The following is a 16,925-nucleotide window of genomic DNA, read 5'->3' as shown; positions in this document are numbered from 1 at the left end:
AAGGGGAGATGGAGGGTGGGGCAGATGTTACACGTAAGAGCTCTTGCCTTTCATGGACTGGAAAGCTAAGTTATCAATTAACTTTCCAGAGAATCAGGCAAAACTAGGGAATAGTGGCTCACAAGAGCAGCAGTAAACACAGGAACAGCTGTGGGCACAGGAGCAGCACCGTGGAGAATGAGGATTTCATCCTCTTTGGAATGGGGAGACACAACCTTCATACCATAGCACCCACCGGCCTGAAAGTCACTGAGTCCATTGGCAATGCTAGTCCAACTCTAGGCCTTGTCTCGGGGTCCCTTTCAGGAGGCACGTGGTAACCTGTGTGTGCTCCATGTTAGATTTCTGTCTTCTCTTTCCTCCACAGAGCCAAAGGCATTGCTCCAGTCACCCCAGGGCTTAATAACAGCTGGAGAGAGGCCTTTAGTGTTAGTATCTAGGCGACGGTCCCAAGGGCGCGTCATGATTGGGGACGGGCAAGGAAGGCTGAGCTCTGCCCTGTGTTTTCCTGACCTCCCCATTTGGGGGTTATTTTTTTTCTCTCTTGCTGCCAGCAACCGCAGCTGAGCAGAGAAGCATCATCTTCTCTCCCTGCAGCTATTTTCAAACAAGCAAACAAAGTCTACGAAACACTTGAAATCAGCACTGAATCTGAACAGCCGGGGACGCAGTCTGATACCACAGCACCACACTTGATGGTAAACTTACGGGAATGATAGCCTTTCCTCAGCTGGAGACAGGCGCTGGTTTGAAGGAGGGGAGGGGAGCTGAGTTCTGCCAAGTTGCTCAATCCAGCGAGGATTAGCTTTGATGAGAAGGTGCTCTGACTCGATTCCCAGCCGCCTTCTGAAATGACATTAAAATCCCACGAGCTCTGGGGACGCTCTCAGGATGGACTGTAACGCGTTATTCTCGGGCGTGAAGTTTCCATAATGATATATTCGCATGTTAAAATTCCCGGAAGCTTGGAGGAAATTCATGCAATTACGGTGGAAACAATCTCATGATTTCTACAGAAAGCGCAGCTGTCAGGGACAAGAGAACGTTTCAAAACATCCCCTTCAACACCTGTGTTTATTTCTCAACGCATATATGTTTTCACTAGGGAATGAGGGCGCGGATGAAAACACGTCAGACGGAGGGAACTCGGAGGGAATCCAAATCAGCTCCTGACAGTTGCCCACCGCCCCAAACACTGACGCAAACACCAATTAGAAACTAATTATTTATTAGGCCAAACACTAATGGTGAGCTGAGCAAAGCCGCAAAACCAAGACTCAAGAGACGTATACACAGGAAGTCTTTCTGCTGACCCACACTGGGGCAAGGACAAGAGGACACGGGGGGCAGATGTGGACCCATCTGGTTCCACAGGGCAGCAACAATTATCCCCACTCTCCGGGTGCACACAGAGCTCCTTATCAGCTATTTTTGGCATCGGCAGACCCACGAGTTAGGTGAGTTGGCAGTTGGAGAGTCCGGCTCTCCTTGCGTCGAGCGTTCCATCCCAACTGTTCACCTTCGTCAGGTGCTCATTTCTAATTGGAATTAATTGGAGGAAATCTGTCCTCAGAGCCCTCCAGCCAACTGGAAAGGTGGTGGAGGACTGGACTGAGCCTCCCTTCCCTCTGCCTCTGGCCCATCAGAAGGACAGCCCCAAACCCTGGTGGACTATGGTAGCACCAATGCCTCCAGGGAGAGGCTGGGAGGCCATGGGAACAGGGCTGCAAACAGCTGCTGGGGTTGCTGCCTTACTTTTTCCTGTCTGAACACAGACTCCTTACAAAGGTAGAGGAGGAACATGGGCCTTGGAGCCCAGGCTTTGAGCTCAAATTCTGAGCTTGCCAAATCCCTAAATTTATGTCTCTTCATCTATTAAAAAATAGAATTAAAAAATTGTTGCGTGAAGGAGATGAGTACATTCATTCTCAGGCTTTATATTTTCATCTCTACAGCAAAGCCTTGCTTTCATCCCAGCATCGAGTCCATTGGGCACAGAGATTCATGCCTGTAGACCAACATTCCAGATGTGGAGGCTGAGGGACCAGAATTCAAGGCCATCCTAGCTACAGAGCAGCTAAAGGCTAGCCTGAGGGACGCGGAACCTTGACTAAATATCAATCCATAAATAAAACATATTTTCAAGTATGACTTATTCACAAGAGTACATGTAACATATATACGTTCATGAAAGTTGCATGGGCATATTTGTGTTGTTCCCATGTCTGTGCAGGAGCCTAAGGCTGACACCGAGTGTCCTGACCTGTCCCCCCTCCATCTTCCTATTTGAGACATGGTCTCTAACTGAATCTGAAATTCCCTGTTTTGGTTGGTGTGGCTGTCCTGTAAGACCCTAGGGTCTTCTGAGGTCCAGACCTCAGTGCTGGAGCCATCTGTATACATCACCACACCTAGAATTGTGTGGCGGTCCTGCGGATTCAAACTCAGACTCTCATATAGTGACATTTTAGTTATGTTTTAATAAATAATGCTCAACCCAAAAACCAGAAAAGCAAAGGAGTCAAGCCACTAGAGAAGTCTTACCTCTACCAGACTAAGCCTCTCTCTCCTCCCATTTCGTATTCCCTCTAGTGCTAGGATTAAAGGCATGTGACTCCCTAGGACTAGGATTTAAGGTGTGAACCATCACCACCTGGATTTGTGTAGCCTAGGGTGGCGGTGAACTCACAGAGATCCATCTGACCTTGTCTCCCAAATCCTGGGATTAAAGGTGTGTGTCCCCACTGCCTGGCCTCTAGAGGCTTAGCTTTGCCCTTCTGATCCTTAGGCGAGCTTTATTTATTAACACGCAAATAAAACGTCACTGTACCCTCAAACGTGCAATCACCTCAGCCACGGTGCCATCTCCCCAGCCTCTTGCACAAGTTTTGAAACTAGGTTGCACTTTGTTATAACTTGGTTTTGTTTCCGAACACCCTGTATCCTGTTGTTGCTTTTTTTTTCTTAAAGTCTAACTTTGAAACGGTTATAAATGTCCAGGACTGTTGCAAGATTGACACAGAACTCTCCTAGCTTTTTCTGCATTCACCAAGGTTTACTATGTCCACCCACGTGCATCTGTTTTCTTGTTTGCTGATTGTTTCAGCACAAGCTGCGTCCCTCGGCCCCTAGCCTTTTCCATATGTCACTCTGCCTTGCTTTTCCTCGGCAAGACAGCACACAGCTCCACACAGCAGTGGTTTCTCCTGGAGATGATCTGGTAGCCATGTGATACGCCCCAGCTCACTCAGTTGCCCTGACGACAGCCTTGGTGGCAGGTTCCCCTAAGGACCCCATCCAGTTTTGGGGTTGCATGTCTCCTTTGTTTCCATTGACGGAACACCTCCTGGGTCTCTGTTTCCTAGGAGAAGGTGGGACAATGGCTTTGCGCTGTGTCCTAGTGTAGCTGTCTTGGGGCAGCCCCACACTTAGAGCCTCCAGGGAGGTCTCCCACTCTCCCAGCTAGTTCTCTCCTCGTGAGTCCAGCTCTGATCACCTGACAATCTGCCTCTGTGACGTCCATGTGGGAGGACATACTTCACGTCCCTCCCTCCCTCACTCTCCCAGATTAGTACCACTGATGAATTCCCAGCCAGTTTTCCCATGACTGTCACAAAATATTGATTTTTTTCTCCCAACTCTGCACATACGCATTGGTTAGGATTTTATTGTAGATGAAATGTCCCTAATCCCAAGTTCAAAACCCTGAAATATTGAAAACTGCCAAATTGCTTTATGACCAACACAAGCAGAAATTTCACACCTGACCTTCAGTGACAGACTATAGTCAAAATACAGACACACTAAAAATACTGTCTAAAATTCCCATCAGCATATATACAAAAGGTGTACATGAAATGCAGCTACCTGTTTAGACTGGTCTTATGCCTAAGATCCTGCTGTATCTGTATGTGAATATTCTGTCCCAAAATCTGTAACACTTCTGGTACTGAGTATTTCAAAGACAAGCCATCCCTCAGCCTATGTATGGAAAAGACATCCCTCTGGCCCCACAGGCCATTCCTGTTCTTTCTTTTTTTTTCAAGATTTTATTTATTTTTATTTTATGCGTGTAAGTGTTTGCCTGTATGTATGTCTACCCACCATGTGCATACAATGCCTCTGGAGGCCAGAAGAGGGTGTCAGATCCCTCTGAGACTAGAATTATAGATGGGATGAGCCGCACACCGTGGGTGCTGGGACTCAAACCCAGGTCCTCTACAGAGCAGCCAGTGCTCTTCACCCCGGAGCCATCTCTTCAGCCCCAGCTCTTTCTTTCCTAAGGTCCTCTGGGGAGCAGAGCTTGATCAAAGCACCTACGTGCCTATATGTCACACATGGATCTGATCCTTCTCTCGCCACCATCAGCATTCTCTACTAGGAGGGAAGGGACAAAATCAAAGCCCCCATAAAAGGTTACTCCCTGCTTTCACAGCGATGGGACTGTAAGGGGTCCTGGAGACTCAAGCTCCCTCTGACCCAGAATCTGATGACTACCCTCTGGTCACCCAGAAAAGGGGGCTGCATCCTCTCTGGTCTGCAGGCCTGTGCTGGAGTGACAGCCCAGGTTGTTGGGTGGCAGTAGTGTTAGCTTCATTACCTATTCTTTGCATAGCTGCAGGCAAGCGCCCTACCTTCACTTTAAAGATAAATATATCTCTACGTTTTCGTGTAAGCATATATTGAAGGTTGGATGCATGCCCTCTGCGATTGCCTCCCCTCCCTCTGCTCACCCGTCCCTCCCCCATCAGGATTTTTTCACCCTCCCAGACAGTTGTACTTCTGTATGGCTCTCCTTGCCCACTTTGGTGTTCTGTTTGCCCCAGATGTGGCCAGCAGGTGCCCTTCCAACATTCCCTGACCGCACCGCGATGCACATTAGTCTAGTTTCACCTCTGTAAGCCACTTAAGGGAGATGAGGCTGTCTTTGGAATTCACTTTCAAGTTACGACCCATTATTAAGGCATGTCAGGGGCTCAAGACAGGAACTCTGGAGGAACGCTGCTGGCTGGTTTCCTTATTGGAATGGTTCTCAGCCTTCCTGATTTTTCAATTCTTTAATAATACAGTTCTGCATGTTGTGGTGACCCCCAACCATAAAATTATCTATGTTGCTACTTCATAACTGTAATTTTGCTACTGTTATGAATCGTAATGTAAATATCTGTGTTTTCCAATGGTCTTAAGTGACCCCTGTGGAAGGGTTGTTCAACCTCTCAAAGGGGTTGCGACCCACAGATTGAGGATCACTGCTGCCTTGCTAGCTCAGGATTAGCTAACGTTCCTATGCATCCAGGGCCACCTGCCTAGCAATAGCGTCACCCATGGTGGGCTTGGCCCTCTGATTAATAATTAAAACAAACATCCCAGATGTGCCACAGCCCAGTCTGATCTAGTCAGTTCCGCTCAAATGGCTCTTGTGTCAAGGTAACAGTTAAGGCTACAGACGTGATAGGCCATTGTTTGGGGAAGTCAAGACAAAAACTCCAAGCACCTAGTCACGTGAAATCCACAGTCAAGAGCAGAGAGACACAAATGTGTCTGTGCTGTCTGCCTACCCAAGGCCCCACCTAGGGAACGGTGCCACCGACGTTCAGAGTGGGTCTTCCTAACTCAATTGACTATCAGAGTAAGCCCCCCCCCCCCCCCCGCAGACATGTTTAGGCCAACCTGAGGAAGTAATTCCATGAATTGACACTCACTTCCCAAGCGATTCTAGGGTCAAATTGACAGTCAACACTAACGAGCTGGGCACTAATGACGGCCCATCCCATTATTACAATGCCCGTGACAGTTTTCTGGAGCCCTGTGAGGAAGTCTCTCAGTGGCTCAGAGTAGCCCTCACTGGGGCCCGCCAATCTGTTCTCCAGTGCACTCTGCTGCTGGATGTTTCATCTGGGGATGAGCATGTCACCAGGTAGGAACCCACACTTCCCTGGCCCAGCCTGTGGAGCTGCCTGTGCTCTGAGGTGTGGGAGTCCCTTCTGGGACCACTGTTCTGCTGGACTTAGAGGAGCCTTTGTCTTTTCCCTTTTCTCCTTTTTTCTTTTACCATTAAAGCCCTCTTTTCCCAAACACAGCTTTTCCTCTCTTCTGTTTTGATTTTTTTTTCAGTCTATAGAATCTCTGGGTTTGCTTTCTATTGCTGTAATAAAGGGGGGGGGGGGGTAACCAACACAGACAATGTGGGAAGGAAAGGACTTATTTCAGCTCTGTGTCCATCACAGAGGGAAGTCAGGACAGGAGTTCAGGGTGGGGACTGGAGGCAGGAGCTGAAACAGAGACCAGGAAGGAACAGGACTCACTGATTCGCTGCCCACGCTTGCTCAGCCTGCTTTCTTATGCACCCAGGACCACCTGCCCCGGAGTGGCGCTGCCCACGGTGGGATGGACCCTCCCACATCCATTATGAGCTGAGAAAAGGCCTCCCAGGCTTACCTACAGGCCAACCTGGTAGAAGCATTCTCTCAGTACATGTTCCCAGACGACCTGGCAGGCATCAAGTTGACAAAAAGCTAACCAACAAAACAGAAATCTACAATTTTAATGTAGCTAAATCCATCAATAGTTTCCTTTATAGCGGCCATTAATTTTTACATATTGTTTAAGTCGGTCTACCTTCTCTGAGGGCAACAGGATGTTTTTCTTTCGCTGCCTTCTAAAGTTTCATTGGTTTTCTGATACATTTGGAAAAAATAAATAATTTCCAATGAAAACATTAACTGACGTGACAGAAAACCTGGGCGAGCCGAGGCACATTGGAAAACTAAATCAATCTTCCGGAGCCGCCTCCTCCACCTCCAAAGGCGCCAAGGAGAATGGCGTACGGGCAATTTTAAACAAACCAAGCTTTTTAAAAGTAATAACAAAACTGCTTAAGAGACTGTAAACGAAAAGGAAATTGCCCCATGAAGGAGAGGGGAGATTCTGACCAAACGGGGGTGGGTAAAAACCTTAGATCAGCGTGAGTATGGACAAAGATGTAGAAGCCATTTCCACGCACTGGCTAGTTAAGTGCTGCGTGTGGTTTCGGAAGGGAGTGTATTTCATGACACAGAAAATCCATCCCTTTGGTGTGCGAGTGTTTCAACAGCCAGAACCCCTTTAATACCTTTGAAGAAGGGACAGACAACATCCAGAGGTCTATAGACACAGGAATATTTAACCTCTCAACAGCCAGGCAAATGTATGACAGAGCGGAAACAGACTCAACCCATCCAATCAGGAAAGAACGTAAACAAGTCGTGGCCCATTTTTGCAGGTTTTATTAGTTCGTTTTAACTTTGTCAAATGTGGTTTGGTCGTATTCACCTCCTGCTCCTCCCAGATCTGTCCCACCCTACCTGCCCACCCAACTTTGTGTCTTCTATTCTTTTAACACATTGAGTCCAGGTTGTACAGCTGAATTTGCGCCCTTCCATTGGAGTGTAGTTGACCTAGCAGGGGTCGCAGTCATAAAGAAAGCTGACTCATTGCCAATGTCTCCTCAGCGGGGGGGTGGGACTTCCTGTCTGCCTTCCCTCGCCACGCCTATCTCCTCAGCGGGGGGGTGGGACTTCCTGTCTGCCTTCCCTCGCCACGCCACAATTTGGTTTGGCTTGGGTCTCCACTAATCTTCATTTAACGTCACAACCTCTATGAGTCCATGGATGCCGCGTCTCCGCTGTGTCCAGAAGACATGGCCTCCTTGTGCCACCACTGTCTCTAACTCATACACTTTCAAGTTCTCTTCCTCAAAAGCCCCTGAGCCTTGCAAGAGGGGGATCCAATGTTGATGCGCCATTTAGGGTTGAACATTCCAGTCTCTTAGTCTCTGCACCTTGGAGAGTGGCAGGACTCTGTGTTCATCACCATCTAACTGGAGAAAGAAGTTTGTCTGATGAAGGTTAAAATACGCAGCGATCTACAATTACGATGGTCATTAGGACTTGGTTTAATGCTATTTCCGTTCATCAGAATAATGGCAGTATTCTCCCTTAGGTCCATGGTGTGTCTAGCTATGGTTCTTGACCTAGTAATGGTACCAGTATGGATTTTAACTGTGGAGTGGGCCTTAAATCCATCCACCTAGTGGTTGGTTGCTCCTATGCTATTTATGCCACTATTGCTTTATTAAATGGTGTATTATAGAGAAAATAAATGAAAACATCAATGTAGCTGCAGTCCTTCAAATTTTCCCCAAATATCAGACAAAACATAATTTTCCAAGTGATATGGAACACCATTTTATCAAACATGAAGTATCTCAAAACACTGTGGATTTCAAAGATACCAAACTAGAAGTCCTGACAGTTAGTAGATAAATCAGATGTAGGTGCAGCAGGCAGAGACAGGAGCTGAAACCTGTTCTCTGCACCCGCGGCTGTGTTGGAAAAGTTTTGGATGAGGACCAAATCAGGCAGGCAGGTGCTGGTGATGTCCACACAGCCATGGAGTCGTACTTAAGACCACAGAATGGGGCACTGAAGATGCTGGAAAAGGGGTCCAGCGAGACTGAGAAAAGTGGAGGGGGCTGAGCTCAGATCCCACACTAGAAGCCGGGTGCAGGCAGAGAGCAGCTGTATCCCCAGCAGGGTGCAGACACAGTGAATTCCTGAAGCTCATTGGCCAGTCATCTGGTCTAGCCAATCAGTGAACTCCAGGCTGGGTGAGCTCTGCCTCAAAAAGAACAAGCAGAACAAGCAGAACAAGCAGAAGCAGAAGAAGCAGAAGAAGAAGCAGAAGAAGCAGAAGCAGAAGAAGAAGCAGAAGAAGCAGAAGCAGAAGCAGAAGCAGAAGCAGAAGCAGAAGCAGAAGAAGAAGAAGAAGAAGAAGAAGAAGAAGAAGAAGAAGAAGAAGAAGCCTCCAGAGGTCAATAGAAGAAGGCACCCAACATCAAACTCTGGCCTCCACACACAAAAACATAGAATAAAATAGTTGAAAAAGGTCATTTATGTGTGTGCATTTTGTCACATTATCGTTATTATGCAATGAGAGATCACGGTCAAATCACCACAGCCAGGGTAAATGAGAGACTTTAAACACAACTTCCAACCCTGATTTCTATAGCTGCCCAAATTAAGTGAGCAGCCCAAAGGGTCACATCCCTTATTTCTAGATTCGCTTTCCCATTAGGAGCTGAAAATTAACAGCTGTGCCTGACTTGAAGCCCTCTGCTGGGCTTTCCTTCTTGCTGGAGACACAGACAGAGCTCAGTGCTCACAGAAGGTCTCAGTTCCTCCTCGTATCTCTCCAGCGGGTTCAGGTTTGTCTAGAATGACAGTAACCAAAGGGTATAACCAGTGGGAGTTTGGTGGGTAAGGATAACAGGTTGCCATGACGGTCCAAAGGCAGCCAACGGTGATGAAGCGGGACTCAGTGGAGAGATCCAGGCAAGCCTGACCTCTGCAGATGTTTCTCAGACAATTAAAGCAAGTGAGGAGAAAGCTTCACATTAGTGCAGGGGACACAGTTCAGTCAGTAGAGTGCCGTGCAAGGGATGAGGACCTGAGCTCGGGTCCACAGAATCCACCTAAAAAGCCAGGCATGGCAGTGTGAGCCTGCAATCCCAATGGCAGAGAGGGAAAAATAGGTAGATTGATCCCTGGGGCTCCCTGGCAAGACCGTGTGTCTTAACTAACAACGTCAGGACAATGATAGACCTTGTCTCCAGAAACAAAGCCAATCTTAACAAAGGAATGACACACAAGTTGGCTTCTGGCTTCCACATGACTTGTGCATGCATGTACTCACAACACACACACACACACACACACACACACACACGAAACAAGGAAGTGTCCTTCTGGGAGCAGATGCTCAGCAAACCTTCACAGCCATGGTTGTCTGTGGGAGTAGGACCATCATAGTACAGCAAGAAAGTGCAGCATCCATGGCTGCTACTGCGGCTCACACTGCTACCTGAGGGCTCTGGCTGGAGACCTGACTTCTGCTGGTGGCTCACACTGCTACCTGAGGGCCCTGGCTGGAGACCTGACTTCTGCTGGTGGCTCACACTGCTACCTGAGGGCCCTGGCTGGAGACCTGATTTCTGCTGGTGGCTCACACTGCTACCTGAGGGCTCTGGCAGGAGACCTGACTTCTGCTGGTGGCTCACATTGCTACCTGAGGGCTCTGGCTGAAGACCTGACTTCTGCTGGTGGCTCACACTGCTACCTGAGGGCTCTGGCTGGAGTTCTGACCTCTGCTGGAGGCTCACAATGCTATACGCGCCCCCTGGCTGGAGACCTGACTTCAGCCATGAGCGGAGGTTCTATGTTGATAACTCTTCGAGTCCTCACCCACAGGGCCTGTGTGCCAAGCTTCATCCACTGAAATGCACTGTGCACTTAATACAACTGTCCACATCTGGGCCTCCAAGGTGGACATAGATCCACCACTCTGCAGAACTGACTGACAGCTCTAGCCATTAGAATCTCAAACAGACTTTCCCCTACATGGTGAGGAGAGCCAGATGTCCCCGATACACTCTCGACCCACCAAGGTCACAATCCACATTCCATCTTAGACTAGAGAGGCTATTACCAGACAAGCCCATCACTACTGTCATCCCTGGCGATGTCACTCTGCCCCTGGGGACCTGTGCCTGCCACCATGCTCCCTCGAACAGAGAGCTGGAGGCGGGGAAGGGGCTCCTGCCTTTAATTAAAAGATGCTGACCTTGCAAGTTAGAGTTAATAAACACAGCAATCCCAGGGTGTGTCATGAAAGTGCCCCACATTTCCAACTTGGCATGTCCTTATGACATACGCTTGCAACCCTGAACCAGAGGAGCCCCTGAAGGAGTGCCAAGATCTGAGGCAGAGCTCCCGACCATCCGCAATCACCTGCGGGACACTGGCAGCTGCTACAGCCTTGCAAAAGCTCTGATGGGAAGACCCGTGGTTCCCTGGCATCGGCCTGGGGTCCTCCAGGGCTCCCTGCTCATCACCATTCATTAACTTCCAACCTCAAGGCCATGCCTGCTCTTGTTCTCAATGGTCGTCCTTCTCGTGTCTCTCTGCGGGGCACAGGGACACAAAAATGTCACAGCAACAGAAGCCCGGATGGGGCGCTTGGAAGATGGATGGCAGAAGGAAATTAACCATACTCTCCGGTGAGTTATCCTATAGGAAGCTTGGGTAGTGAGGATTAAAGCTGAATTCTACACTGTTGGAGGCTTCTTGCAGCGTTCATTCCTAGAGGGAAGAGTTCGAATCACTCTCCTTCCAAGTTCGAATTTGACCCTGGGCCCAAGGAGTAGTACAAGTTTGGATGATTTTACAAATCAATATTAAACATAGCTCCCCTCAACCAAAGTAACGATGGCGAGTGAGTTCAAGTGTGTCCTTAGTGATGGGCTCGGTGTCTGAGCAAAACTGTGTAAGTATACCAGCGCCTTAACACAGAGAGACAGTGACATCAGTAGGGGACATGGTACAGAGCCAGCCTGGAGCATCATTCTGTGTAGAAGGAAGCGGCGGGGCTGCGTCCCGCCACCCGGCCACCAGCTAGCTTTACACCCGAAATAATTACACGGAAACTGTATTCTTTTAAAACACTGCCTGGCCCATAGTTTCAGCCTCTTATTGGCTAATTCTCACATCTTCCTTTAACCCATATTTAGTAATCTGTGTAGCACCACGAGGTGTGGCTTACCAGGAGAGATCTTAACCTGCACCCATCTCGGAGAGGAGAAGCATGGAGACTCACTATGGCAACTGCCTGAAGCATCTCCCCACTCCTGCTACCCAGCATTCTGTTCTGTCTACTCCGCCTACCTAATTTTCTGTCTCTTAAAGGGCCAAGGCAGTTTTCTTTATTAATTAACCAATGAAAGTAACATAGACAGATAACTCTCCTCCATCAATTCTGCTTGAATGCCTGTGTATGAGAGCGCACACACTGACCGGCCTGCAAGGGACCGTGGACTTAAGGAATCGCTTCAACTATATCCTGTGTCCCATTTAGCTTCCGTGTATCAGCAAGCTGAGATGCCACCTTGTGCAAGGTACCATGGCACAAGTTTATCTCTGTTCCCTGTCAGGGTTGGTCTTACCTTACCCATCGGTAAGGCTGACCTACAGCCGATGCAGGCCTAGAACAGGCTATGTCAGACTTCACTGGGACACACGTGTTTTCTTAGGTGCAGCCAAGTGAGAAGGGAAGATGCATGGACTTCCTGTGGAAAGAACACTGGCAGTGGTTGTGGTTCCGAGCCATGGCTGAACCACAGCTTGCTGCCCCCTTCTTCACCGCAGTACATAGCTCCCAAGAACTCCATACTTAGGTCTAGAAGGGTGATGACCAGGAAAATGAGAGCCATGGGAGGCTGAAAGTCCCCACAAATGACCACTAGGGTGAGTGCTTCTCAAGGAAGGGGAGAAGGATTCCCATGGGGATAGACTACCCAACCCCTGATAATCAGGCCTCTCCTAGAGTGCCTGCAGCATAGGCTTCCTCGGAACCGGAGCCCAGGACAATGAGGCAGACTAAGGGCACACTGGGGAGATATGGCCCTAATCCAAGGAAACTAGCATCCTTACAAGAAGATACGTATCGAGCTTGCCAAGTGACAACAGGGACAGATTGGAACTGTCCGGCTGTGAGCCAAGGTAAACAGTTTCCCAGTAAAGCCCTAGAAGCCGGAAGAGACAGGACAAGCAAAGCCTATTCTGAGAGAGCAGGCCTTGACCCCAGACTGTGAGGATTGAGTTTCTGGTCTTCTAACAGTCAAAGAGTGGGCATTTGACCCAGTAGCCCCAGGGACACTACAGGCCTGAGGAGAGAAGGAGAGCCACAGCAAGGCTATCCTATCCTGAGAGCAGCCAGTGCCTGGCCTGGCCTGTCTCCCACATCTACCTACATCCAGACAGTGGATGGCTCAGAGAAGCAGCATGCCCCTGAATTGGAGTCTGGACTCAAGGCCATATCACCTCAAGGTGTCTGGGAACCAGCAATATTCTCTGAGGCCAACACAGGTAGTTGAGAGATTCTGGGCCCACACAGACCCCGAGGCAACTCAAGTCCACACACTTCCATGGATCCTGGACTAGACCCCACAGCACTCTGAGTTCCTCCCCTCCATGTACAAGGGGGAACGCACCACAACCAAATTGAGAGCAATGTCCTCATGTGATGGGCATGACAGCCAAGCAGAGCAGACTGCCCGGCTGATCAAAAACACAGGGAAGCCATTGTACTTGATTCTTCAGAATGGACTCTGCCCTTCTGTGGTCTGGGATCTCCCTCTCCCTGTTTAAAAGAGAAATAACAGGTAAAAGCTGTTTTTAAGCCACACATGAATGAACAGGCCAAGTTCACACCTGAGAATTCGTGAAATAAGCTGTGCTTGCCTCGGCTCCTCTGCTCTGGATCCAGGCACAGTAGAGTCAGGTCAGATCTCTTTCTCTGTCCATTACTGTGACTTTCCCCAAGGACTGGAGCAAGGTCACATCCATGATGAGGCATGGAGAGGACAGCATTGCCCCAGGATGTCCTGACTTCACCACGTGGGAATGCCAATGTGATTTACCTAGATCCAGGGAAGCATGACACCTGCTTTTGCTGTGGGAATCTGGTGTGAGGAGACAGGAGCCGGGGTGCTGTGTCCTGAGCAACAGCACAGTAGCCTCGTGCAGAAAGGCCGTCTCCATGGAGTTCCTGAGCTGCGCAAATGGCCGTTGTCCCAACACAAAGGTCAGTCTGCTGAAGCTCAGCCCCACCACCCACTCTCTCACCTATCCTTCACCATCTCTAGTGTGGCCGGCAGAGAGACTAAAGCAGAAACTTTGAACGGCATCCACCAGTCATGGACTTCCAGAATCACACTGCCCTTTCTCCAGAGACATGCAGATGACCATGGCTTGCCCAGTGCCCGGTTTTCCCATGCTTTTGAGTACCAAGTTCATAGCATTCTTCCTCCCACAGCTGTTGCATCATAAGCATGAGGGACACGCTCTGGGTCACAACTTGCTTTTTCTCCTGATGTTTCCAGACGATCAAGGGCAAAAACCTGAAGCAGCTGGAAAAGGGTAAAACCCTCACCCTGGAGAACACTGGATGTGAGGGGTGTGTGGACAAGCCAGGGCAGGTTCCTAGAGCTGTCCTCTGTCCCAGTGAGCAGACCTTAGCTCTGGAGATGGCTACTGTTACAGCACAAGCTGGGATTTCACACCCTCCATGGGTGCTAAATAAGACATTGTCCGCAAAGAAGACAGAGTCCCAAGAGCATGTAACGGTAGACCCGCAGTGGGAGCTGCACAGTCAGCATACAGGTCCTTCTGGGGTAAACCAGGCATGCAGCAAGCTAAGCTGTATCCCAAGAGAGCAAGCATCATGTCTCACAACCTGCGAGTTGACCTCTGACCACCGTGCATGTGCTCTCTCTCTCTCTCTCTCTCTCTCTCTCTCTCTCTCTCTCTCTCTCTCTCTCTCTCTCTCTCTCTCTCCTCTTTCTCTCTCTCTTCTTTCTCTCTCCTCTCTCTCCTCTCTCTCCTCTTTCTCTCTCTCCTCTCTCTCCTCTTTCTCTCTCTCCTCTCTCTCCAGCAAGCTAAGCTGTATCCCAAGAGAGCAAGCATCATGTCTCACAACCTGCGAGTTGACCTCTGACCACCGTGCATGTGCTCTCTCTCTCTCTCTCTCTCTCTCTCTCTCCTCTTTCTCTCTCTCTTCTTTCTCTCTCTCCTCTCTCTCTCTCCTCTTTCTCTCTCTCCTCTCTCTCCTCTTTCTCTCTCTCCCCTCTCTCCTCTTTCTCTCTCTCCTCTCTCTCCCCTCTCTCCTCTTTCTCTCTCTCCTCTCTCTCCCCTCTCTCCTCTTTCTCTCTCTCCCCTCTCTCCTCTTTCTCTCTCTCCTCTCTCTCCCCTCTCTCCTCTTTCTCTCTCTCCTCTCTCTCCCCTCTCTCCTCTTTCTCTCTCTCTCCTTTCTCTCTCCTCTCTCCCCTCTCCTCTTTCTCTCTCTCTTCTCTCTCTCCTCTCTCTCTCCTCTTTCTCTCTCTCCTCTCTCTCTCTCCTCTCTCTCTCTCTCTCTCTCTCTCTCTCTCTCTCTCTCTCTCTCTCACACACACACACACACATAATCAATAGACAGACAGATAAGTGGTCAGTTTGGGTTAGGGCTCACCCAAAAGTCCGTAACTTCATTACCACTGTCCCAAAGGAGATCGTGTCTGAAATTTGAAGGATCCATACTTCAGCATAAGACTTGAGCATGGGAGCCACAATGTGAGTGGCAGCCTTTTTTTTTTTTTTTTTTTTTTTTTTGGAACTTGCAACACACTCTACACAAAGCCCCCAGCAGGAGACTGTTCCATGTCCCCAGTCAGTCATAGTAACTTGCATTCTCTGAGGGCCAGCCTGTGCAAACTGAAGAGAGGAGGGTGGGGCTGAACTAACCAGGTGGTCAAAGCCATTCTAAGTCTTACCTGGCCACAGCTGTAGGCTGCAGTGGAGCGATTAAGGTGGATCTACATTTCAAGGCCTTGTAAGGGCAGCGTCACCACTCACTGAGACCAGACAATGAGAACTTCCTTAAATGTGGCACCCAGGAAACCTCACCTGCCTGGCCTGGGTCACTTAGGCATAAACAGTCTCAGAATGGGGCCAGCTCAATTCTTCCTAAGATCTTCAGGGTCCCAGACTAGAACCTCAGTCAGGAGCAAACGAAACCAAACCCTGCAATGCAGAACTGGAAGTTGGGAAATAAAAACAGTCCTGCGATATAAGAAGTCGAGAAGCATAATTGCTAATGTGGGAGGCCCCAGTATTGCGGGAATATTTCATTTCTTTCTAATTTGTTGTGAGCTATTCTCAGCCAAGAAAACATAAAGCTTTTTCTCTCCACATATGCAGGCTCTGAGCTAAGCCCATCCCTGAAAAGACCCGAGGCAAAGGAGAAAACTACGCAGTGAACAAAAGTTACTTTCCATGTATAATTGGAGGAAATTGAATGTGTCTCGTTCTGCAAGGCCTTTATTAAAAAGTTTTCCCCACAGAAACTTCTTGCAAACAAGTTTTGGAGAGGGCTGACTTCTGAGAGCCGAGATGCACGCATCCCTGGAGGTCAGCTTAACTTGGCAAAGAAAAATGTTTGTAGACCTGTTATCCTCACCCCCACCTTGGCTTTGTCTGAGGCAGCAGCATTGATTTGAGTCAAGAACAATAAAGCTCCATTTAGTTCCCAGAAACTCACCCTTTTAATCACGGGGGGGGGGGGGGGGGGGGGAGGCTAAGGAGGGAAAGCCCTGCACTGTCATGGTGTACGAGAACAATCGATAGGAGATTTGTGGAGTGGATGCGTTGTCCACGGCCAGCCCTAACAGCGGCTTAACTGCATTGAAGGCTCTTAGACCCTTGCTGGCTACCAGGAGGCTCGTGCAAAGCCACCCCCTTTGAGAAAGGCATGTGTAGGAGTCAGGGTGAGGAGTGGAAGCACACAGTCAGGCAGGAGCTACCCCTTGACGCACCCAGATGTGGAAGCTCCCGCTGCCACTCTGTAAGATACCCAAGGACGCAGGAAGTCCCCCAGGAGTGTCCCAGAAAACCCAACTGTAGCAAGGGATGTGGCATCCTCTCTCTCTCTCTCTCTCTCTCTCTCTCTCTCTCTCTCACACACACACACACACACACACACACTTCCATCTCCTTCACATATTTGGAGAGTTAAACAGCCTCCATGTCAAAACCTAAATGCTATTCCATCTTGAAATTTCCTCCACCAAACCAATCAATCCACTGCTTTAGAATTTGGCCTCACCCAAGCTCTCAGGACACCAGCAGAGGAAAGTCAGATTATTTGAAAGAATATAAACCCAAATGGCCGCTAGCCTAGCTTCTGATTCAGCCTTTGATCCCCTCTGAAACCTCATTATCAAAGCTTCTGCCTTCCACATTTCTCTCAGCATTCTGGTCTCCCACACTCCCACGGAGACGGCCCGTACACTGGTTACA

This window comes from Arvicola amphibius, chromosome 6 (genome assembly GCF_903992535.2).
Source record: "Arvicola amphibius chromosome 6, mArvAmp1.2, whole genome shotgun sequence".
NCBI classification, from domain to species: Eukaryota; Metazoa; Chordata; class Mammalia; order Rodentia; family Cricetidae; genus Arvicola; species Arvicola amphibius.
This window is presented reverse-complemented; position numbering follows the sequence as displayed.